The 6,000-nt window shown below is 37.3% G+C and overlaps 1 protein-coding gene across 10 annotated transcripts in view; it reads left to right on the top strand.

Annotated features, from left to right (window-relative positions):
* Positions 1 to 772: 772 nt before the first annotated feature.
* Positions 773 to 6,000, top strand: part of LOC107217046 (CUGBP Elav-like family member 2) — a 373,474-nt gene continuing 368,246 nt past the window's right edge. For all 10 annotated transcript variants that reach the window (XM_046730072.1, XM_046730073.1, XM_046730081.1 and 7 more), the window contains exon 1: positions 773 to 1,313. The gene's annotated coding sequence lies outside the window, so the exon portion shown is untranslated. The remainder of the gene's footprint in view (positions 1,314 to 6,000) is intronic.

Raw genomic sequence — 6,000 nt, 5'->3', positions numbered from 1 at the left:
TTGAAATGAATATAAATCAATTAAAAAATCAGAACGTTTTACAGTGAAAAATTTCATTGTTGGAATCTGAAAAACGTCGCAACGCCTGTCCAAATAAATAAAAATATGGTATCAATGTTTCTGCAACATTGCGTGTAAAATGTAACAAAATTATCGTTCTCTTCTCGAAATGAATATAAATCAAATAAGAAAAAGGAATGTTCTGCACCTAGTAAAAAATTTCGTGTTTGAGCGGCGAAAATCGACGCCAGTCCAACAAAATAAAAATATCGTATCAACGTTTCTGCAACATTATGTGTAAGATATAACAAAATTATCGTTCTCTTATTGAAATGAATATAAATCGAATGAAAAATCGGAACGTTTTATAATGAAACATTTCGTAGTTGGAATCCGAAAAGCGTCGCAACGCCTGTCCAAAAAATAAAAATATGGCATCAAAGTTCCTGCAACATTGTGTTTAAAATCGAACACAATTATTGTTCTCTTCTTGAAATGAATGTAAATCGAATGAAAAATCGGAACGTTTTGTAACGAAAAATGTCGCTGTTGGGCGCCGGAGAGCGTCGCGACGCCAGTCCACGTTTTGGGGCGTCTGGACCGATTCTCGCGTCCCTCGATCGCGTGGCGCTTTTCACCCCGCGTTGCGTCGGCGTCGGCGGCGGCGGGCTTCGCGCTGCGCCTCGGGGGTGGCGTCGTCTGGTGGGGGTGGGAATCCGCGGGGGCGGACAGGCGCTCGGCGCCGCTCCTCAGTCGACGTCAAGCCGTCGCGACGTGCGCGTCCATCGTTCCGAAATCGTGACCGATACTCGGTGCTCCGCTCGCCGCATTTCGGGGCTCGTATCTGAAAACCACCTGTTCGCCAAAGTGTTCATCGGTAGCTTCGCTGCTGATACTTCATTGCTCAACTGTTTCGTAGCGAGAACATCCCCCGGGCTGTTCCTTGCTCCCCCATATCACGATTTTCGATTTATACCGTGGTAAAGCACTCGATTCGAAATTATTAACTTGGATATTCGGTGTTACTGGCAGTTTTCACGAGATTTGACCGTTGATTGGTCGCGTTTATAATACCGCCATGTTGTTATTATTAATCCCCGCGTTACGTAAGTCTTGTGACTCAAAGTAGTGTACAAAAACAATAAATTATCAAACACAAGTTCGACGTATGTAATGAACAGTGAAATTTCACCGCGGTTAGAAGTGTGACCGAAACGAAAGTTTATACATTTCACGTGTAACTAAAGAAATTTTTCAAAGTGTCAAAATAAGCGTTAAAGTGACAGTGAGGCGCATTGGATTATGCTTTTCGGGTAAGATTCATGAGTTTAACAATACCTCTATTATAATTTTATCGAGAGAATGGATAAGCTGGTCGATTTTACTTCGAAGAATCCACAAATACTCACAGAGGTCAAAAGTTACACGCTATTTGCATAGATAATTAAAAACAAGCTAGTTGTGTAAATTCACCTAGCAACGAGTTATTCTGACACCGCATGTCACCTATAGAGAGGAGTGCACAGGTGTCGTTGATGGTTGAAAAAATATATGATTGAGTGGACGGAATAGTCTGGAAAAACTTGTTGAAATAACGGAAAACGTCATGTTTTTCTCTGTTGGCTTAGGTACGCAAATTAATTTCAACCAATGAATTGTTCTTATTATCTCACTTCTTCACGCTCCTATTTACTCATTATTGCTATTCGGCTTCGATGATCAGAGAAGGAATCAAAATTTTACTGAAATCTTACTTTTCTATTGTCATTTCTATAAAGTACATCGTTTACGGAATCTAAATTCGACGAGAATCACATTCACCAAAATTTCGCTTTTTAATCACTCTGGTGATCCACCTTCAAAGAAAATGTGAAATCAAAGTTCCACAAGAATAATTCTTCTTATCACGAATTCTCGCGATCAAACTTGAGGAGAAAATTTGAACGTAATTAGGCTGAGACGAAAGCGTTGCAAGCTCTTCTCGTGTCTGACTCTCTCCGTGTACTTACGAAACCATGATAAACTTTGCCGATGTTTTGCTGATGCTTGTTACTTGATCGTCCCTCGGATCGACCTGAGCTGATTGTAAGCTGAGCTGTTATTACGCCGGTAGATATCTATATTCATATACTGCTATTATCGCGCCACAATAATAAGGTTTTTCAAACCTTTGCATCGGTCAATAATCAATAATCACACACACGAGTGTCCTTCTTTCCCCGTCCCCTATTCTTCTCTCTGTCTCATACCCTTCGAATTCTTCGCTTACCTATACATAATACAAGTTCTTCGTCGAATTCTATCCGTTCAATATTATTGTCCGACAAAATCGATCAAACAATTTTCGTTATTTCACAAATTATCTCCCATGAGTTGGGATCAGGCTGAAGTTAGTAACGTTGACGTAACGAAACCTCGGGCTAAAAATCACTATTATCGGGAAATTTAAAGATGATTTTCAAGAAGTTGACTCTTCAAAATTGAAGTATATTTTGTTTTCAATGGTTTACATTACCAAATCCCGGACATTCCTAATGATGCGAAGTAGCGATTTTTCTTAAACATGCATCGTTACAGTAACCTTATCAACTTCACTCGCGTGACTTGAGGCGGGTTATCAACAATCATTTATTTTTCAATGTCCCAGTAAAATGAAAATACATTATTCTCTCCATTTTATAATGATACTGAAAATAAAAGAAGTCTAGTATAATAATCACCGCGTCGTAATTTCGGTATATTGAAATAATCCAAACCCTTCGGTCGCGTAAAAAAAGACAAAGAAAAAAAAAATGTCAAAAATTGGAATAGTAGAAAATCACTTTTTATTGAAAAATACTAGTCAGACAGCAGACATATGCTATTTTCTTACCAGACGGCTGTTGGCCGCATGCGTTAGGGAGGTGGAGGACGTTTGTCTCTCGAGGTTAGCTGGTGGGACGTCATTTCGTATCGTTGCAGGCATGTGTTGAACTTTTACACGTTTATAAAGAGTAAGCAATATGAATGATACGTAATATGTAATGGCAGAGTTGAAAACGCGCGTTGAAAGTTGATCGTAAGCGCTTATATCTCAATATGTTATTCATTATTTTATTATCAGTCGCAGGCAGCGCGAAGCGAAGCAGTAAAAAACAGCCTGCTGATTATCGCAGGGAATATTCAAAATACGGTGATTCAAGTCAAGATAGTTCACTAATTATTCATCCATCTGTTTAATCAGTTCTTATTTGATGTTTGAATCGTAGAGTTTGTCCAATTTCGATGTGGATGAGCGCTGACATACGACCTTATACTTTTGGGACTTTTTAACGAATCGTATCGGAAATCTTTGCTAGCGTTTGAACAACCAACGCGAAATAAATTTCTGGAAACGAAATTGAGCGCGAGCTAAGTTGACGAAATTTATAACGTTTGTATATTTGAAAATATTGAGAAATAATTTTCCACGCTGATAGATTATCTTTTGTCTTAACAGAGGGAACTGAATTTCGAGTTATTAGCGACTCCGCCGGTACTCTAAATTTAAGTTTCTCCCCGGGATTTCTTGATCTGGTGCTTTGGTAGACAATTGAGTAGGTCGTACGGAGACTACCGACGTGAATGTTTATTGAATGACGAGAAGTCGTCCCTAGTCATTCTTACGCAACGCGAGTTGTTACGGAGATAAAAGCGAGGCAACGACAAAGGGGAGAGGAAAAAATTTCTGAAACATAAAAAAAATTACTACGTGGTTTTATTCACACTGCAGCGGCAGACTTCATTGCTTCGGCTGTATTATATCGCCGACTTAGAGGCCGACTAGCGGCAGGTGTTGATACAAGTGTTACAGGTGAGACCGCAGACTCGGTTGAAATTGCCGTTGCGTAATACGTCATATACTTACAAAGTGCCAATTTCAGTGCGGCGAAGATCACTGCGCTAATAGCGGAAAAACTGAATTCATTTCTAATTCTGCCTGCCTGCAAATACGTTGCTACAATGTTTGTGTAACACAATCCGCTATTGGTCTGCAAGATTTCCAATCTCTGTAAGTTATAACTTTGCTGCCATGTTTCTGAAATATTGTAAGCTGCAACGTTATGTTGCATCGATGTTTTTGCAATTTTGCAAAGTTTGCAAAATTACGTTGCTGCATTGTATGTGGAATATCCAAATCCTTGTAAGATTTCTTTCTTCCAATATTGATACCATACTTTGAAGTTCACAAAATGACATTACCGCATTGTGTCTAAAATATTTTTAAACTTGCAGATTTGTTTTGCTGCAATGTTTTTACAATATTTTCGAACATCCATGTTGCAAATTGACGTTGCTTCAATGTTTCTCGAACATTAAAAACTGCAGTTACGTTGCCTCGGTGTTATTGCAATATTTCAAGGTTTGCAAATTTACGTTGCTGCATTGTCTGCGAAATATGCAAATCCTTGTAACTTAGCTAAACTCTGATATTTCTACGATACTTTGAATTATACAAAGAGATATTGCTCCGTTGTGCTTGAATTATTCGAAAGGTTGTAGATTTCTTCAGCTGAAATGTTTCTGCAATATTTCAAACATTCTAAGTAAATGTTGTTACAATGTATTTAAAAAAGTTTCAAACTTGCAAATTTACGCTGTTGCAACGTAACCGCAATGTTTCGAAACGTCTTTGAAACATTTCAAACGTTGCAAAAACGTTTTCCAGAATATTTTGACAATATTGAATCCTTGCAAATTTGCAGAGTTGCGATATTTCTACGATATTTTGAATTTTACAAAGAAATATTGCTCCATTGTGCTTGAAATATTCGAAAGGTTGTAGATTTCTTCAGCTGCAATGTTACTGCAATATTTCAAACATTCTAAGTAAATGTTGTTACAATGTGTTTGAAAAACTTTTAAGCTCAAAAATTTGTGCTGCTGCAATGTATCCGCAATATTTTGAAAATCTATCTGAAACATTTCAAAGGTTGCAAAAATGTTTTCTACAATATTTTGACAATATTGCTAGATGTATCTGAAATATTTTAAATCTGCGAAAACCCATCACTCAAATTTTTCTGCTATATAGCTCTCAGTTCACTCTCTGGGTGAACCTTCTCGTCGTCGCTCGACGCTGAAATAATCATCGTTATATTCAAAACTTTGAGTGTCATGCAGAATAGGTGGAACGTGCCTCTCGAGTAACGTTCTGATCTCCTGTACAGTAGTTTCGAACTTGTTTACCTATGTTTTAGAATAGCAAACCCATAAACTAGTTTCGGTTATAGCTGCGTATGTATGTACATAACTCTTCTTTCTCCTCCAGACCGGTAATGAAAATCGCATCACGCACTCTTCGGTTTTATTATTTCCCTTGAGAATACAATCATTTGTTGTTCATAGCACGCAAGTTATTAAAACTAATCCTCAGGTGAATTTTTTTTTTTTTTTTTTTTCTTCAATAACGTGACCACGATGGCATTTTTTTTTTTTTACTTATTAGACCTTTCATGCAAACGAGAATTTGCTGTAATATCTTTAACGCTACTAGCCGCTTCTGAAAACAGTGGAAATTCGAGTTTTGTACAAATCGAACTGAACTAACAGTTCATTCGATGATCGTAATTAAAAAATAACTCGGTGATGATGTCTGCTGTATTGATGTTAGGATTACTTAGAAATACCTGATTTATAATATCTGCAAAATATGTTTATACACACAGGTTACGTTCATATAATAAATCGTACATTTGATAAATTTCACAAGGTCTATATAATCCGCTAAATCGTGGGAACGAGGGATAAATATAAAAAGTTTATTTTACAATCGGGCTCTCTTATACGTATACAACGATAATCTTTGATATACCGTAAACGAATTATTTTCATAATCAAATCTGAATATAAAATGTTTACAGGTCGACATAAAAAACTTTGCAAAAGAGGTCGGCGTGAAACGAATTGAAGGTATAAATTAATTCTTCGCTGGTTGTTCAACAGGTGGAAACTTTAACTTTGACCAAAAATAATTGAGGG

The sequence above is a fragment of the Neodiprion lecontei genome, chromosome 2 (assembly GCF_021901455.1).
Source record: "Neodiprion lecontei isolate iyNeoLeco1 chromosome 2, iyNeoLeco1.1, whole genome shotgun sequence".
NCBI classification, from domain to species: Eukaryota; Metazoa; Arthropoda; class Insecta; order Hymenoptera; family Diprionidae; genus Neodiprion; species Neodiprion lecontei.
Note: the sequence above shows the minus strand (reverse complement) of the source record. Positions and strands in the feature narration are given on the sequence as shown.